The sequence below is a fragment of the Pan paniscus genome, chromosome 10 (genome assembly GCF_029289425.2).
Source record: "Pan paniscus chromosome 10, NHGRI_mPanPan1-v2.0_pri, whole genome shotgun sequence".
Taxonomy (NCBI): Eukaryota; Metazoa; Chordata; class Mammalia; order Primates; family Hominidae; genus Pan; species Pan paniscus.
This window is the reverse complement of record NC_073259.2, coordinates 92,255,087-92,276,003: the sequence shown is the minus strand read 5'-3', so window position 1 is coordinate 92,276,003 and position 20,917 is coordinate 92,255,087.

The following is a 20,917-nucleotide window of genomic DNA, read 5'->3' as shown; positions in this document are numbered from 1 at the left end:
TAGAAACGAGGTTTCACCATGTTGGCCAGGATGGTCTCGATCTGTTGACCTCGTGATCCACCAGCCTCGGCCTCCCAAAGTGCTGGGAGTACAGGCGTGAGCCACCACGCCCGGCCTGGCTATGCCATTTTTAATTCCCACAAACATTAAGACCATTTTTTATTCCCACAAGCATTAAGAATTACAGTTGTTCCCTAGTCAGTATTATATATTGCCAGTTTTCTTTTATGACTTATAGTCTGTGTTTAGTGGTATTTCATTGTGATTTTAATTTGTATTATGTAATGACTAATTAAATTGAGCATCATTTAATATGCTTATCTGCCATGTGTATATCTTCTTTTGTTAAGATTCTTTAGCTGTTTTGCCCATTTTTTTTTGTTTATTTTTGTCATTTGTTTTACTTTTGAGTTTTGAGAGTTTATTTTATATTCTGGATACAAATCCTATGTCCGATATGTGATTTGTAAATTTTTTTTCCCTCTATGACTTGTGTTTTCACACTCAACAGTGGCTTTCACACATCTACATATTATTTGTTTAGTTTAGTTGTTGTTGCTGGTATTTTTGCATGTGAACAGAAATCACATACACTTCAAAATTGAAATGTGGGTATGTCATTTGTAATGAATGAAACCCAGAACATCCTAATAATTCAGTGGATCATTATTTTTAATCAACGAATTAAGGTGTTTATACTTATCAAATTATAGTTTCATGTTGATTTATTTTATTAATGTAGGAATGTTTCTACATATGACTTTTTAGTTACATGACTAAGCAATTCATTTTATAGCCATAAGACCTAATTTTCTTATGTTAAATATGGATAAAAATAATCTCTTAAATTTGTTTGTGATTCTTATAGACAATAGAGAAAGGGAAAGCAATATGTAATTATAAAACCCTATATAAAGGAAAGGTATTATTGTAATTGCCATGATTATATTGTTATGTGAGAAATTAGCAGCTAGGAAAATGGTAAAATGTTAGTGGGCCATATTTGGCTTTTATTACAGGCAAATACAACAAAATATTCATACTCCTAAAATAGTTTTTCTTTTGTCTGTAGAAACAATATTTATTTTACATTTCTTATCATAGTCATTTTATTGCTTTAGAATTTCTGAATGTGCTTTTTCAGCTATCATAAATACTTTGCATGGAATAAATACTGAGGCTTGGGGGAAGGTTTGGAAAAGGAGAAATCAAAGTCTGTTACACGAGTTTTGTTATGTATTAGATAGTTTAAAAAGAAAGTCATTAAAGTTGACAGTTTTCATATCAGTCATCCATAGTTTCATAATACAAAAGAAAATAAGATTTAAAGTCTATTATTTTTTATTAAATCACATCCTTAAAACTCCTCTGGATGCTGCTAAGAAAATATACATTTTATAAATTTTTAACTGAAAATTTACTTAGACAAATAATTGCAGCTAACCTCAGAATTATCAAGCTTTGTAGTTTGACAAATTGTCCTAAAGGCAGCCAAATAGGGAGGTAAGAGAACCAGTCTCACTTGCCAATGGATTCTGCTGTTTTAAAAATATATACAGGGTTTCCAAAAGCTAAATGGAGGAAGTCTATTTATAACAATTATTTTCATATCATCATTTGAGTTTTGATTACTCACAGGTATAATAATCTTATTTCAGATCTTGACTTTTTTTATTCTGTGCTTTGAAAAGGAGATGCACTTCGAAATATTTGAGGTGATGATGCTGAAAACAGTCAAGAAGAAATTTAAGACTCAATGGTAGACCAAGACAAATAAGAAACCCCACAGAGAATTTCAAGTTAATGAAACAAACATATACATTTCAAAAGCATTGCAGTAGCACAGAAAAAGAAACATCATATCTGAAATTATAGTAAGATACTTGCATATACACCAAGTAGTTTGGAAATTTATTAAATGGAAATGTTATATTTACTTTTCTTAACATGAAAAGTAAATTTTAAAATTAGACGTCTTTTGGAGGTCTAATTTAAAAAACATTTACAACATAGGATAATGTATGTACAATAACAACATCAAGTAAATTTACTTATTGTATATTACAAAGTGTCAACTGGAAGAAATTGTGGAAGTGGTGGGAGGGTAGGTGAAGACCTTTTGAGTTTAACTAACAAGATTCATATCTATGTCTGAGTTATATATTGTCTGTTTTGTTGGTCTTTTGCACGAGAAAATAAAATTAAAATCTTGTGGACAACTCTCATAACCATTTCAAAATCTTCTTGGCCCCATCTCACACTCTAGGAACTGTTATAGCAAAGAATTCCTTGCAGAATCTCACTAGCCTCATGCAGGTATAATTGAATAGTACATCATCTGACGCTTAGCCACATACTCCCTGCTTCCTGCCTTGGAGCTTCCTTGAAACTGCAGCACAGATAAATTTGAAAATCTGCCCAATGCTCACATGTTTAACTTACGAATGCGGTACAGTCAAAGCCCATGATGGCACATTTGAACAATGAGGTATGAGAACAGATACATAAATATGGCTTCAATTTGTTCCCTCAGATGGACAGTTCCAGGATGTATTATGTAAGTCCTCTTACAAGATGCTCATGAGCTAAAGCACCAGTTTCTTAAAAGCATTGGTCAAATCAATATAGCATTCTTGTGTTTGCTTTTCCACTTTTCCCATTATACCCTCCATATTCTGCACTTTAGCTCCCTAAGATAATATATTTTCAAGCTCTTCTATGAGAAAAATTTAGGCTAAGACAGGTGTTCTTTCTTTTTTGAGTGTGTGCCTTGTGGAAAGAATTCAGTCTTACAGATCTTTTCATACATATTGACCAAAAACATTTGATCATGTTGTTCTTTAGCAAGCACAAAAGATAATCAAATTTCTAATTAAAACACAATAATTTTATTTCTTTTGTAGTACAAATATTGTAATACCATGAAATGACATCCCTAAATATAATTTTAGAAGTTGTTAATGTACTACATTAATTCCTTATGTTGAGTTCTTAACTTTTTCTGTAACAAGAGATTCACTGTTAAAAAGGTAATGTGCAACAGTAGGAATTATTTTATTTTGAATGAGATTATACCATATCCTCTTTAAGTGAGAATTGTATCAGATTATCTTTAAATGACAATTCCTTTGGAGATTAAATGACTGTTTTCAAAATGTCCTTTTTGACAGATGTTTTCAAAAAGACATCTATTGTATGAACAATGAATTCCTTTTCTGCCTTATAATGGCATCATTAGTCCACAAAAAAGTTCCACTCTTTCAAGTGAATATCTTTCTGTTAGATAGACATATGCATATTTTGACATTTCTACATTACTGTAAAGTGTCATGTATTTTCCCTTTATGAAATACATCCGCTTCGAGTAAATAATGCAAAAAATATAAAGAAACAAGGTACTAGGAATTTAAGCTCTACATCTTCAAGTTATTGTGGAATTATTTCAGGTTTAGGTGTAACTGTTGCAATCAGTCTTCCAGAATTTATGTTACCATGGGGATGTCATTACTGTGTTTTCATTGATTATAAAGGATTCTCAGCCTACCATAACATCATAGGTAGTAAAATTTTCAGTGGAGCAATTGTTACTATTTAAATGCCAGTTCAATATATTCAGTCACAAAATGTGATGCTTTTTATCTCTCTCTGTTTCTCTCACATACACACACACTGCAGCATATGAAAACTGAAGACACTGGAAAACCGTAGTGGAGAAAATGTATTCGCCAATACAGAATTTTCTCTGCATAAATAATATTTCAATGGTAGTTAAAGAAAAGCTTAGGAGACAGGGAAATGATATAACCACATGTGCATATTGCTTGGAAAGAAATACACAAAGTAACAGATTCTGTCAAATCAATTTATATTTCAAATCAAAATCATAAGTAAAACCTCACTATGAATCTTAATCAGCACACAGAACTATTGCAAAGCATTCAGTATATCGTGGTAGCCACGGACTCAGAGGAAAAGAAAAATCATTTTTCCATGTGTTGAGGTTATCTATCAAGGAACTGAAGAAATATTTTTTTCTCAAAAATGCATTGTTGCCAAAAACTAGACTCTAATAAGTAGGTGTGCTTTGCAATAGCATGACTACACTTTACTAAAAAAGTGTCATCTTGAACTCACAAGATGTAGTTTGAATGAATATTGATCACTAATATTCTATATGTATCTGTAGAATTATTTGTAATAAAATATTTTTTATGCCTTGGTTTATGCTTTTTCCCACCAATTCATGCATATATTGTGGTTTAATCTTCAATTAAATTCTTCTTCAATTAGAAAAAAAAGTTTTAATAAAAATTTTGTTTTTTTCAATTTAAACTATTTAAAAGGAAGAAAAAAAAAGACGGGGAGAAAAGCTTTAAAATCAGACTAAAAATACCCAAGTTACTTATATTTCATTATTCATGTGACATTGTCACATGTGTCAAGCAGATCAGAAAGCCAACACAAAAAGATCTAGAAAGGACTCAGTCTTGTCAACTGCATTCATGTTAAAGAAATAATTTATAAACGTACAATAGGAAAGGAGACATGTCAGGAGGAACAAGGGTGAAGAGTGATTCAAGCATTTCTGTTTCAGAACTTTGAAAAAAATAATTATTTCTACAGGATTCATTTTCAGCTTGTCCTCTTGAAAATCATTTTATGTAGCTCTTTTATTTTCACAATTTTCAGTGCCTAGAAATTATAATTATTATATTGTTAATATATTTTTCTCTGATTTTAGTTACATGTATACATATTTTACAATTGTTTTAATGTATTCCCTTTAATAAGCTTATTCTAATTATGTGTGCATAAACATGGGTATAATAATAAATACAGATTTCTGTTTTGTAAAATATGGCAGATTAGATAAATACTCTGAATAACATTCACATTAAAACAGCTAAAAATTGTACAAAAGAAGTGAACATTTCATCTTAAATACATTGCTAAACTACTAATACTATAGGGGAACAACATAAGCCAAATCTAAAGTTAAAAAGGGAATCCTTTGAAGCAAGCAAAGTCAAAAGTTGGCTTTCTGCCTACAGGGCTTCTGCTGACCTTCATGATTCAAGACTTGGATTTGGGAGATGTGTGTCGAGGGAGGGATGGAGGTAAAAGAACAAGACATAATTTATAGATCTTGCCTAAGTTTGAATAAATAATAGAAGACTAATATAAAATATGGATCACAAAAACCAGGAGATAGTTCCATTACATAGGAGGAGAAAGAAATGCGTCTTTATAGTTGCAAACAAATGTTGAATTTCTGAAAAGGAAAATAATGATTTGTAAAAAAATGATTTGTCATAACAAGACAGACCTTATCTAACTATGGTACTCAATTCCACCAAATCTGTGTTGTTCTCCAAAATCTCTAGCAGAGAGTTTACTTTAAAGTAGACTTAGATTTGTAGTAACCCATATGCCTGTGAGAAGTAAAAGCAAATATTCTCTGTATTCTCTGAAGGGAAGGTCTCGAAGATTCTCACATTTAGAATATAGCCAAAAAAAAAAAAAAAAGAAAGAAATCACAAGGCCTAAACAGAACAAAGGCACCAAGAGACATCAGATGACAAAAGTAGACTTATTAAGATGTTAGAATTATAAGACAGAAATTATTAATAGACATATTTACTCTGTTTAAAAACTAAAAGACAGGCTTATGGGGATAAAACAGATAAGGGGACTTTGAAAATACCCAAGCAGTTATGGAAATGAGCCCACACAATCCCTACATATAAAAAGTGTTAGAAGCAAAATATAGAAGAATTTAACATAAAATTAAGTACAGTTTAACTGACAACTTGTGACTGAAAAAATATATGAAAATATACTGTAATGGAATAAATAAAATGAGAGGATTAGAGAAAAACATTTAACAAACAATAAGTCAAGTTCCATTAGGAGTTAAAATAATAAGAATCATGAAATATTCATAGATACTTGGGTTAGGAGTACAAAGATATAGGAATTAATATAGTGGAGTATTGATCTAGGAATAGATGAATAGACTACAGAGTTTAGAAACAGGCTAATGTCTATCTGGAAACATTAAAAATGACACCTGGCATAAGAGGTCAATGGTGAAAAAGTCTTATCTAATAAATGGTGAACAACACCAAAAACCAAATGTCCACATATAATAGTTTAATTACAAAAATGTGAAAAGAAAATTGAATACAACTAACACAACCTTAAAAAAATATATTCCATACACACACACACACACATATATATATGCCATATATATACAAGCCTGTTTAAAAACATACCTAAGACTGACTAATTTATAAAGGAAAGAGATTTAATGGACTCACAGTTCCCCATGGCTGGGGCGACTTCACAATCATGACAGAAGGTGAATGAGAAGCAAAGTCATGTCTTACATGGTGGCAGGCAAGAGAGCATGTGCATGAGAACTGACATTTATAAAACCATTGAATCTTGTGAGACTTATCCACTATCACAAGAACAGGATGGGGGAAACCACCCCCATGATTCAATTATCTCCACCTGATCCCTCCCATGAAACATAGGGATTATGGGGACTATAATTCAAGATGAGATTTTGGTGGGGATGCAAAGCCTAACCATGTCAATATTTTATATATGTGTATCAATATCATATATAGATATATAGTGTATATATGTATATATGTGCATGTATATACATATACACGCACATATATACATATGCATATACATATGCATATGCATATATGTATACACATGTATACACATATATGCATATATATGTATGTATATACATATATACATGTATATACATGTATATATATGCATATATATGCATGCATACACGTATATATCCATATATGCATGTATACAAGTATATATATACATATATATGTATATATATACTTGTATACATGCATATATGGATATATACGTGTATGCATGCATATATATGCATGTATATACATGTATATGATGAATATGATATTAAATTAGAGAAGAACACAAATAAATATAAAATATATGAGTAAATTTTACAATTCTAAAATTTAGAATATTTTCATATTAAAGACATCATAAAGAGAGTTCAAATAGAAGCCATAAACAGGAAAAAAAAACAGATATTTGCTACACATATTTGAGAAGGAATTTGTATCCAAAGTTTATATTATCTCACACACACACACGCACACACACGTGAGCGTGTATGTGTATACACATTCTTATAGCATTTTAGACAAAGACAAACAATCCAAGAGAAAATGGATAAACTCTTCCAGAGGAACCTGAAAAGAAAAAATTAAAATGTCCAAAAGTATCAGGAAAGTTGTTTTAGTTAATTTATAATCAGAAGTAAAAATACAACCACAATACATTTCCATTGTAAACTTAATAGATTAAACACACACACACACACACACACGTCTAAATATTTCAATAGTTGGTAAGCAAGTAGAAGAGAGAAATACTGCTGAAAAATAATTTGACAATACATTATTTCTAGATGCATGTTTCTTAGGACACATAACCTAGAAGGGAGGGTGGTCTTAATTTGCATAAGAGGAAGTATGATAATTTTCATGAGAGTTAAACCAGTAGCAATACAAGTCTGTAAGCCAGAAAAAACATCTGTCCAAAGGAAAAGTAAACACATGTCTACACACCATACATATTATGTCTATTTTTCAAATAGAATGAAATAGAATAAATTAATTTAGCTACATTGCCATGAATCTTAAAATACTATTAAGGGAAAAATCAGAGAAGAAGACATAATAGTATATCATTCAAACTTTATAATTTAAAAATTATGTAAATCTATGTAATCCACAGTGTAGCATAACAAGCTCACATGGCAAAATTGGCTTTTCACTCAAAGATGAAGGATTCAAGGAAATAATAACCTCCAGCAAATGAGTGCTTGTAATGAAATGGTTATGTGCTCTTTGAAAATGGGTAATGGCTCAATAAGATTTGAATTATTGCTCTACTTTATATCTCCACATATATTAGTAAAATTGTATTGTTTTTTCAATATTTAATGAAAATCAAAAAATATATTCCTATGTGAAAATTTTAAGAACTTCCATATTTAAACGGGAAAAGCAGGCTAGAGGGAAGAGAAGGAGGGTATGGTCACATTACTGAATCCACACGTTACAATCCACAAGGAACAGATAGAAGAATAGTCAATTATAGATTAGTCTTGCACTTAGTAAATTAGCATTTTACATAAGATAAGGTGAACATAGAGTAGCTCTCTGTAGAGATATTCAAAATTTTATCTGTAGCTATTGGCTTGGAAATCAAAGGAAAAAGACTTCCTTGCTCGAGTCAGCTCTCGGCTTAATATTTTTTCCTTTTGATATGTGAATTGGAGTCCTGAGATTTTATTTTCCTTTTGCAAACTATTTTACCTTTGGGTTTGTGGTAAAATCAAGTATATTTTTGAACTGACTTAATATATACATCCACATTGATCATATAGAATTAGAACATAGCTTTAATGGAAAATATTAATTTTCAGTAGCAGAATGATATGGTTTGGCTGTGTCCCCACCCAAATCTCATCTTGATTTGTAGTTCCCATAATCCCCATGTGTTGTGGGAGGGGACCCAGTGAAAGTTGATTGAATCATGGGGTTGATGCTTTTATAAGGGGCTTTTTTCCCTTTGCTCTGCTCCCATTCTCTCTCTTGCTGCCTTGTAAAGAGGTGCCTTCCACCATGATTGTAAGTTTCCTGAGGCCTCTCCAGCCATGCTGAACTGTAAGTCAATTAAACCTTTTTCCTTTATGAATTACACAGTCTTGGGTATTTCTTCATAGCAGTATGAGAATGAACTAATATGCAGACTATGTAATTAAATGAAGATAAAGGAGAGTTAACTAAAATTGCTTGCTACAGTTTAACTAAAGTTCTATAGAAGAAAATAGACTAAGTTGCAATAAATGCTAATATTATAAATCTTTAAAGCTTCCAAAATGAAATGCAAATTGCTGCAGTTTTTTTTTGGATGATTATAGAATTAGAACCATATAGGCATTTCATCTATATTCCTAATGCTTGAAGTTCAATTAAATTTAAAATGTGTGATGCCAAATACAATTTTTATTAACTTTTAGGCCCATGAGTATTTTATTATAAAGCTAAATTTATCTACCTTTTAGATTCATTTAGTGTTGGCTAATTTAAAAGTTGTTTAGGGAAAGTTTTTTGAAGTCGAGGAGACTTGTGCACTTTTTAAAATCATTATTCATAAATCATATCTTTCTCCTGTAAACAAATTCAACATGTGTGTATGTGTGTTTAAGTAAAAGTAAAATAAAATTCAAAGTGAGTATGAATATACTTTATGCCAATTATTCAAAATTATATTTTCACCAGGAATAAGTGCACTTACTCTCCAGTTTTCCACATAAAATAAAAAAAATTTGAAATATTTATGATGTGTTTCATTTATAGACATATCATAAAATTCATTTAGACTCTAAGAAAACAATTGAGAAACAAATGCAAGCTATATTACACAACATAGAAGCATGTGCAAATAGAACCATGTGAGCCAAGATCCAAGAAAAAAAATTCTTTATATTATGTAACGGCAAAAGTGTTTTTTTTGCATTATATAGCAATGGAACTCACTCAATTGACCCTGCAATATAAATAATTAAAGAAATCAAATTCAAATACATTTTAAGAAAAATATTTTTAATGAATAATTTATCTTCTTTTTTTTCACAGCCCTTGTCCTTGTGTCTATATTCAAACCACAGTTTTACATACTTGCATAAAAATTAAGTATTCTTTATTAAAAGTATTTTTCTAATATATAGACACTTCCATCTACAGTTTATTAAAATAAATTTTCCTATAAATTAAGAATTTTATACAGTAGTATTAATTGTTATATATGTAGGGATTAGTTGCATAATTCTTAAACTTTGCAGCAAAAGTTTTGTTGGAACAATATCCATAGTAAGAAGACATGAATATAAAAGCACAATTTTTCTTTCTGTCTCTAATTCATTTTGTCTTTCATAACTTTCATCTCTATATCTGAAACTGCCTTTGCAAAAATTACAGCTGAGGAAATTATGGCAGTGAAAGAGATCAGACCTAATCGACTGACTCCATCTTGCTTCTAACCTTTAAGCTGTCCTTATTCATTCCTGGGTGTAGCCCCAACTAACCTTGGGAAGGACTTTAGTTTATGGTTTGACTCTGAAACAAAATTGATAATAACCTTTCCCAAAAAGAACCTGTTCTTGCATGGGGACAAGCCTGTCTTTGTAGGACTAACAAATTAGCCAGAAGATTAGAAATTATGATTTAGGGGTCATGCAGCCTATGGCTGCAAGAGTCTGAACCTCTACAAATTGCTCCTGGGAATAACATCACTACTGTAAAACCTAAGATTGGTGCTGGAGATATTTTGTAAACCCTGCACCCAGTGGATCAGCTAACACCACTCAGACTCGTAATTTGGCTCAACCAGTTCTGTGATTCCACTGAGGAATAGAAGACAGCAAGAAAACCTCACGTCGACTTCCCTTATAATTCCATCTTCAGCTTGACCAATCAGCACTCAGTCCCCACTTCCCGAGCCCCGACCAGCCAAATTATCTTTAAAAATTCCTATCCCTAAATGCTTGGAGAGACTTATTTTAGTAATAATAAAACTCCGGTCTCTCACACAGTTGGCTCTATGTGAATTACTCTTTATCTATTGCAATTCTCCCGTCTTAATAAATAGGCTCGGTCTAGGCGGCAGGCAAGGGGAACCCACTGGGTGATTGCAAATTCACACCCAAATGTGCACGCACAAGTACACACACTTAAACACACAGAAAATACTCCAGAAGGGTAGAACATATACTCTAGATTGCACATTTGAGGAATAAAGTATACTTTAATTCCATATTCCTTTTAATATTTACAATACGCATGTGTGCATTTGTTGTTTGCTTTATTTGTTTATAGGAATCACTTAGCTCAGGGGTACCCAATTCCCAGACCTCGGACTGGTATCGCTCAAGGGCCTGTTAGGAACCAGACCCACGCAGGAGGTAACAGGTGAGCCAGCATTTCCGCCTGAGCTCTGCCTCCTGTCAGATCAGCTGTGGCATTAGATTCTTAGAAGACAGCGAACCCTATTGTGAACTGTGCATGCAAGGGCTCTAGGCTGTGCACTTCTTATGAGAATCTAATGCCTGATGATCTGAGATGGAAAAGTATCATCCCAAAACCATAACCCCCAAACCCATTCATGGAAAAATTGTCCTCCACGAAATCGGTCCCTGGTACCAAAAAGATTGGGGACCACTAACTTAGATGGTCATTGGTTAGGGACTGAAAATAATTAATTAAGTAAACTTTTTATTTGTAGGTGGGGTATGCTATGGTATTAACCACCTTAATGACTCCTATGGGCATATTAGGAAACTTACTAATTCTTTCTTTCCCTTATAGGCTAAAATAAAATCTTTACTGCAAAACAAATATTGAAAGAACAGTAATCTAAAATGTAAATTACCCACACTTCCATAAATTAATAAAACCAGCTTATTCATTTTTCCACTGTAGCTTCTAGTTTTTATTCATTTGCATATTTTGTATTATATATTGCAGAAGTGTTACAGAGATAATTTATTTCACATGTCATGTTCAGGAGGTTTCTGGTAGTCCTAGTTAACTGGCTTCCCCAAGGGCCACTTCTCCTGTTCAGTCTGATTTGCATCTAAGTTGTCTTAGATACCCTCTGATGCTCAATTTATTCTCCAACACTCACAAGACTGATAGCAGAAGCAAGCCAGTTGCATGGGTCAGATACAGTCAAGAGGTCAAAATGACGGCTTGATCCAGAGGGTCTCCATACGAAGGCCATTCTCTGAGTTCGGGGGATTCTATGCCCTTTCTTATACAGATGTCCCAGGCTTAAGACAATTTGATTTGGGGATTCTGAATTTACAATAGTGCACGAAAGCCTTATACATTCAGTAGAAAACATACTTCAAGCACCCATAAATTCTGTTTTTCACATTCAGTACAGTATTCAATGTATTACATGATGTAGTCACACTTTATTATAAGGTAGGCTGTGTGCTAGGTGATTTTGCCCAACTGTAGGCTACTGTAAGTGTTCCAAGCAGGTTTAAGACAGGCTAGGCTAACCTATGATGTTCAGTAGGATAGGTGTACAAAACGAATTTTCTTCTTATGATATTTTTCAATTTATGGTGGATTTATCAGGACAACCTCATTTTAATTCAAGGAGCATCTGTACTTGTATTCAGTCAGGGTTAGTTACTAGGTGTTCCTTTTATAAAGGGAGTTTAAGTTATTCTTGTAAGGGTAAGCTTTGTTTTAAGGTTTATTTATGTTGCATCTGTGTTGAGGTGGTCTTGTGTCCTGGAAATCCACAGACCAGTGTTGGAAAACCCTAGGCCATGTTGCACCACATTGATAGCAAACACATAGTTTTGGGCCTGAAATATGCTTGAGTGAGTGGCATGGCTATCATTAGTCATATAGCTGTGATATGTTTCTTATACTATACTACACTACATTTTTATTTAATAATATAAAACAAGGCATTTTCCCATTCATCTATAGATTTTTCTGTTCATATATCTCCTATTCCTGTTTTATCCAGTATCCTAATTAACATAACTAAAATGAACATCTTGTTGCCTTCATGCACTAATCTTTTCCAATGTTCTTACCAAAATATATACATACATACATAAAATATTTTTACATAAACACATAGAATTTTACAAATCTAATTTTATGGAATGGTATACTATTCCTGACATTTCTCTGCACCTAAATTTTCATTTATGAATACATCATGAGTGTTATACAGTGACACAGATATTTTTTAATGGCTCCATAATATTCTATAGTGTGATTATAATACAGTATATTCATGTTTCCTTTCTTAATGAACATTCTAGTTCTTTTCAGAATTTCTTCCTTGTCAATTCTGTTGCTCTAATTCTTCTTGTTTATTTGTCCTTATGTGTAGGTGCATTTTATCTTTGTTGAAGATAGAAAGCCAGAAAGGATATTACTGAACCAGAAGGGCATATGAATATTACAATGTTTATGTCCAGAATATTTTAGAGACACATTACTACAACCGATGTGTGAGAGTACTCTTTATTTCATTGGGGTATCACAATTCTTTCTGATTTATCACAAATACATTTTTTAAAAGGTTCAGGTTGTTGTTTCTTTGATTGTTCTATATCAGTTTAAGTACTGCGTTACCAATGCCTGTAAGATTTTCAGTTTTATTATTTGGATAGCTTAATTAAATCATGGGTATTTTTTCTATTACGTTTGTATCCTTTCATTATAAATGGATATATGAATTTAATAAACTATGTATAATGTTTCATCTCTTACATATGTTGCTGATATTGTCAGTTTATTGCTTCCCTTTGACTTTATCCAAGATGTACAGACTACCCCAACTCTCCTACTATTTTCTTTTTACATTTTAATGTATTTGGAACTTCTCATTTTGTGTGTTATGTTTTATAATTCTTTTATGATATGGTGAACCAAGTATGGCCACAAAAGGAGCCACAGAAGAGGCTCAGGAAAACAAAGTTCTTAATACTCACAGGACCTAGAGACAAGAGGTACAACATGCCAAGCAAGGTCATGTGAGAAAGACACCAGGATAATCAAACGCCAGAAGATAGGAGCCAGGGGAAGGTTTAGACATCTGTGTTTACTGGAGTTTCCATGGGAAAGGCAAAGCAGGGCAGAGTGAGTAGTTAGGATTGGCTAGTTTGAATAATTTTGGTCAGCTTTAGAATATAGGGGTGGTTCCTAGTGCCTGGTACCTAGCCCTGGAATAATAAAGGCAGAGAAATATTGTCTCCTGGGATATACAGGCCAGATAGAGGGGTTATGCTTCTAGAGTGGTTAGTTTGCATATCGAAAAACATGCTCAAACTGAGCCCTTTGTTACCCTTAATAACTGGTTAGCCGCGCAAAAGCTGTGTCTCTGAACGCTTTATAATATGCAGGAAAATTTAAATATTTGCAGTACAAGTTAATTGTCTAATTTTGTTTATCCAGTTTAAACTATTTTGGTATATAAGGACTTCTTCATTATATATACTCAATCTTATTCTTCATTTGTTGTCTATATTTTGTAGAATGGTTATAGTAAGTAGTAGTATCATGTAAAGCAAGTTACATTTATTTTTTAAATAATCCTTCAGTTTGCATATTTATTGGTTCACCCACGTCCTGCATTTATCTACATAAATTAAAATATTATAACATATGGTATGACTGCTGTATTTATAATAGTTCTAGATACATAATTTTAGTCTTAAATATTTTACTAATTGTAAAGAGAAAATAAAGCATTAAATAAATATTCATTTGTTCTAAGTGAAGGAAAATAAGTAAAGAGAAAACACAACAGGCAGTCAAATAGAAAATATACAATGAGATGACAGAAATAGACTCACATTTATAGCAATATCTTTAGTTTATATCACCATCTTGCTTTTTGTAATTAGTTGTCACATCAGATTTTTCTTCTTCATTTATCAGGAATTTTTAACAACCTATTTTATTCTTCCATTGAGTCTTCAGTTGTACTTTTTAATTTAATAGTGAATTAGATAATCAAGTTTACATGTTTACTGATTGCAGTCTATGTAGAAACATTATTTTAACATTTCACATAAACATAAAACACCTTCAACAACAAAACGTAATTTAAACCCATTGCTTGTGCTGTTGGGGTTATATATTTTTACACTATACGTGCCTTATTTAACTCACAATACAATATTATAATTTTTGTGTTTAACAATTGTATTTCTAATAAAGTAAGAAGAAAATGTTGCTAGTTGTATTTATGTGCATCATTAAAATTTCTGGTATTTTTTTTTCTGTAGATATGTTTTTATCTGGTATCGTTCCCTTTAGCAATGTAAAAAATTTGAGTACAGTTCTGTACTCAATGAATTCTCTCACATTTAATTAATTTAAAAATGTATATATTTTATGCTCACTTTGAATATATTTTTTGTTGAACATAGAATATTGGGATGATTATTTCCCTTTAGCATTTTAAAGTTGTCATTCCATTATCTTCTGGCCCCCATTTTTGGGTCATATCTGTATATCTGTACGCACTTATAAGTTATGGTATTTCTCTTGCAGATTCTATGATTTTTTTTTCTCTTTTCTTGCCTTTGGCTTACAGCAGTTTAACTACTAGTTTTGCATTTCTTTGAAGTTTTCCTTCCCATATGGGGTTGTAGATCTTGTTTGATATGTCAGTAGATGTTTTTTACTTATTTGAATAAATTTTTAGTCATTCTTTTTTCAAATATATTTTTATATCATATTCTTTCTCTTCTTTTCCTTGGGAATTCATATGACACATATGCTAAAATGTTTGCTATTTTCTGTCATGTCTGCAAGACTATGCATTTGTTGTTTTTCAGTCATTTTTTTCTCTGTTCTTCAAAATGGATGGTTTCCATTTATTTTTAGTTTTACTGAAATTTTATTTTGTAGTCTCCATTTGCTGTTAAACCAAGCCCAATTTTTTTTTACTTCATATATTATATTTTTAATTCTAAAATTTCTATTTGGGTTCTTTAGTTTTTTTTTTTAACAGTATTCATTACTCTACTGAGATTCTTCATTTTTTTGTTCATTATGCATATTTCTTCCTTTAGGCCTACAACATATTTATTGTATCTGAAAGTATTTGTCTATTAACTTCAATACGTAAGTCATCTCTGAATTTGTGGATTGGTCACAATTTATTGATGAAGGTTCACCTTTTATTTGCTGCCTTGCATAGCTAGTCCTTTATTTATTGTAGGAGGGATATCATATATGTATATCATAGGGTATGGATTATGTAATTTTTATTTAATGAATGTTGACAGAGGTTTGAATAAGGCTTGGTAGGCAGTTAAATTACTGGCAGATCCTTTTGATCCTCTTAAATTTCCTTTTATTGTTTGTTAGGGCTGATGTAATGTTTTTTGTTTTTAGACCCGTTGTGTTAACCTTACTCTCTGGGCCACAAGCTGTGGGTTGGACAAGGTCGCTCTAGATTATGGTCCTTCCACTTAAGGCATGGTCTTCTTGGAGTCTCTACTGAATGATGGCGGTGCTCAAGAAAACTTTTCATTCTGACTGGCCCAGAAGTCTAATGATTTTTAGCCCTGCATGATCACGTGCATTGCTGTTCAGCTCTCAGGAAATAGCAGCCATTTTCTGCTAAACCTTGCAGAGACATGCCCTGAACGTGCTCAGCCCAGCCCTTGACAAAGACAAAGAAGAATCTCCTTAGCAGAATTCTGGAGAGAAGATCCTTCTCATTGAAACAGTTTCCTCATTGTAGATAAATTGCCCTACAAATACAAACACTGAAGCAGCCCTGAACTCTGATCTTTGCATCACTAGCTCAGTGATGGCACTATGGCCAGTATACACTTGTCAACCTCCATGTGATATGATCTATAAAGTCTGATGTAGTGTTATTTGAAAGTAAAATTACATTAGTTGTAAATGTATGGTGGAAACTCTAGGGTGAGTACTAATATTTTTTTCAAAATAATTATAACTGATAAGTTAAAATAAGACAAAATACAATTATATAGTGTTCAGTTAAAAGGAAAAAAAGGTAGAAAAGAGAGTTTAAAAAAACAGAAACAAATAACAAGTGAAACAAATAGAAAACGATTACAAATTTGATTGATATTTAGCCAAATGTGTACTAAGGTAAAGAATTTCAAGTGCTGTCTTGACTTCCGTGTGCTTCACAGAGCCCCCAAAGGCCTTACCATGAGTTCTTCTGCTCTCATCTAGTAGGTGAAAAGTAGAATCTTTTCACCTACTCAAAAAGACAGTCCATCTGTCTAGCTCTGGTATCAGCCAGAACAGCTGCACTGCACCTGGTACTTACCTTAATGGGTCTCTCTTTTCTGCCATTGCACCAAATTAGTTAAACAAGCAAATTAGATTTTTCTACCATGTCTTAGTCTGGTCACACTGCCATAAAAAATTTCCATGAACTGGATAGCTTGTAAACAACAAAACCTTATTTCTCACAATTCTAGAGTTGGAAGGTGCAAGTTCAAGGTACCACCAGTTTCTGGTGAGGGTCCATTTCCTGGTTCATAGATAGTGCCTTCGTGTGTGCTGACGTGATGAAAGGGGACAGGACAGGCAGCTCTATAAGGCCTCTTTTCTAAGGACATAAATCTCATTCATGTAGCTCTGCCCTTATGATCTGATACCTCTCAAAAGTTCTACATTTTCATATGATCATATTGTTGATTAGATTGTTAGCATAGGAATTTTGAGAAGGGAATACAAACATTCAGTCCATAGTACATGGGAACCAGGGAGCACCTGAAATTTTGTTACTACAATGCCTAGCTCCGAAATAACAAATATTTGATTAAACCACACACTTCTTAGTAAAATATGGGCCAAAGAGGAAATTTCAAGTAAAATACTTAAATATTTGGTATTAATGGTAAACTTTTTGATGTAACAGTTTACACACTGTTTCAAAATTTATAGGGTTTGTTGAAAGCAGTGACTGAGTTCTTAGAGTAAAAAATTATAGCATTAAATACATTAGAAGAAAAGAAATATCTAAAATTAATAACCAAGATTACATCTTAGGAAATCATTATATAATGACCTCCTTTTTTTCTTTTTACAGTTTTGGCTTAAAGTCTATTTTATCTGATACAGATTGAGTATTACTTAACCAAAATGCTTGGAACCAGGAGTGTTAATTTTTTGACTTTTTTCAGGCTGGACACCATGGCTCATGTCTGTAATCCTAGCACTTTGGGAGGCTGAAGCAGGTGGACCACTTGAGCTCAGGAGTTCAAGACCAGCCTGGGAAACATGGTGAAATACCGTCTCTACAAAATAAAATAAAATAAAATAAAATAAAATAAAAATAAAAAATTAGCCTGCCAGCTGTGGTGGTGTGTACCCATAGTCCTAGCTACTTAGGGGGCTGAGGTAGGAGGATCACCTGAACCTGGGAGGTCAAGGCTGCAGTGAGCCAAGCTCACTCACACCACTGCACTGTTGCCTGGGTGACAAAGTGAGACCTTGTCTTGTCTCCAAAAAAAGAAAAGAAAAGTTAAAATTTTGATTTGATTTTTCAATTTTAGAATATTTACATTATATTTACTCAGTTGAGCACCCCAAACAGAAATCTGAAATGTTCCAATAAGCATTTCCTTTGAGCATGACCTTGAAGCAACATGTCAGTGCTCAAAAATATTTAAGATTTTTGAGCATTTGAATATTTTATTTACAGGTTCAGGATGTATAATTACAGCTACTCCTGTTCATTTTTGTTTCAGTTTGCATAAAATATCTTTTCCATTCCTTCAATTTCACTCTCTCCATGTTCTTACAGATGAAGTAAGTTTCCGGTAGTTAGCGTATAGTTGGGTCTTGTGTTTTTGTTATTATTTTCGGTTTTTAAAAACAATTCTGCCACTCTATATCTTCTAATTAGGGACTTTCATTTTTAAAAAAACATCAAGTTTACTATTGAAGTAGGTAAGAACTTACTTCTACCATTTTGTTAATTGTTTCCTGGTTGTTTTGTGTATCATTTTTTCCTTTCTTCTTATAGTTAGTTTTGTGGGTTTCTTTGACGCCAAGCTTTGATTGTTTACTCTTTCTGGTTTGTGTATCTGCTGCAATTTATTTCTTTGTGGTTACTAACACTAGCATAAACAATCTTGTAGTTGTAATAGACTATTTTAAGCTGATAACAACTTAACTTTGACTGCATAAAAATACTCTAGTCTTTTGCTCTACCCCCATTACTTATATTTTTGTTGCCTTAATTTACACCTTTAAATATTTTGAGTTCCTTAACAACTTAACGCAACTGTAGTGATTTTTTACCATTTTGACTTTAGGAGAACAATTTTATGCTAACGCAAGCAGAAAAAAACCAGTAATAATTAGAGCAGAAATTGGTAATAATATAAATAAGGAACCATAGAGAAAAAAATTAAATCAAAGCTGATTGAAACAATAATAAAAGTGATATGCCTCGAGTCAAGCTAGCCAAGAAAAATGGAGAAGACACAATTATATATATCAGAAACAAAAAAGAATCCCATGGCAATTAAAAGAATAACAAATTTTATGAATAATTTTATACCCATACATTTGATAACTTACATAAAGTTAATAAGTTTCTAAAAGGCACAAAGCTAATACAAGGAAAAATAGATAATCTGAATAAATCTATGGCAATCAGGAAATTTAGCCAGTAATTAATATTCTTCCAAAATGAAAGCATAAGGCCAAAATGGGTTCACTGGTGAATTATAAGAGAATAAATGGTGACAATATTCTATGATCTTCTTGAAAAATAAAAACAAATGAGATATTTTCTAATTCATTCTGTGTGGGCAGCATTATCCTAATAACAATATATGATAAACATAATATCAGGAAAAATTCACAGTTCAATATCCCTCATGAAGATAAATGCAAAATTCCTTAACAAAAACTCTAGAAGAGTGAATGCACAAATGTAAAAAGAATTATAAAACAAAGCCAAGTGGGATTTATTTCAGGTAAGCAAGGCTAATTCAACATTCAAAAAATCAATTAAGGTAACCCATCACATCAAAAGTCTCAAGGAAAATATATTATATGACCATATTAATTAATATAGAAAAATCATGTGGCAAAACCCAATGTCCATTTTTGAGAAAAAACTCTTGGAATTTGAAATACAGATAAACTTTTTCTGCTTGAAAAGGAATATCTACAAAAAAAGTACAGCTAACATCAGACATAGTTGTGAGAAATAGCATGCCTTTTTCTTAAGACTGAGGAAAAGGCCAAGAAAAAGGTCCCCATTCAATGCTTCTTTTAACATTATATGGAAGTACAAACTAGTGCAACAAGATTGGGGAGAAAAGAAACATATAATTGTCTTAATTAGCAGATGGCATGTTTATAACAATTGTAGAAATCTCAAATAATTAGCAAGAAAACCCACAAAAATAAAAACCCTGGAAATAATAAGTGAGTACATCAAGGTCACAGAATTCCAATTTATTATGCAAAAACCCAATGTTTTCTTAGATATCCACAATGAACAATTAAGAATTGTAATTAAAGTGTGAGGTTCTATGGTGTAATGGTGAGCAGTCTGGACTCTGAATCCATGGAAGAATTGTAATTTAAAACATAATACTATTTACATTAACACAAAACAAAGAAATAATAAGGTATAGAACTAATAAAACATGTACAGCATCTATATGTGGAAAACTAAAAAACTCTAGTAAAAGAGATAACAAATATCTAAATAAATGTGAGCTATTCTGTGCTCATGAATTAGAAGATTCAGTATTGTTAAGATGTCGATTATTCCCTAATTGATCATTCCATGCAGTCATACACACACCAAAAAAAAAAAAAAAATCTCAGGAAGCTATTTTGTGGATATTGGCAAAGTGAATCTAAAGTTTATATGGGAAGGCAAAAGACCCTGTATATACAGCATAATACTAAAGTAGAGAAACAAAGCTGGAGCATTGACACTACCTGACTGAGACTTACTATGACTCTACTGTAATCAATACACAAAAAGATTGGCATAAGAAGGCACATAAATCAAAGGGACAGAATAAAGAGCCACTCAATTAAATGCACACAACTGTGTCCTCTATTTATCTTTAGCAAAGGGAAAAAACAATTCACTGCATGAAGGGGAGTCTTATTATTTGGTGACAGAATAATCAGAAATTCATATGCAAACATAAATCTAGACACAGACCTTATGACTCTTACAAAAAAGAACTCAAAGTGGCTCATATATCTAAATGTAAAATACAAAGCTATAAAATTTCTAGGAGAAATCATGGAAA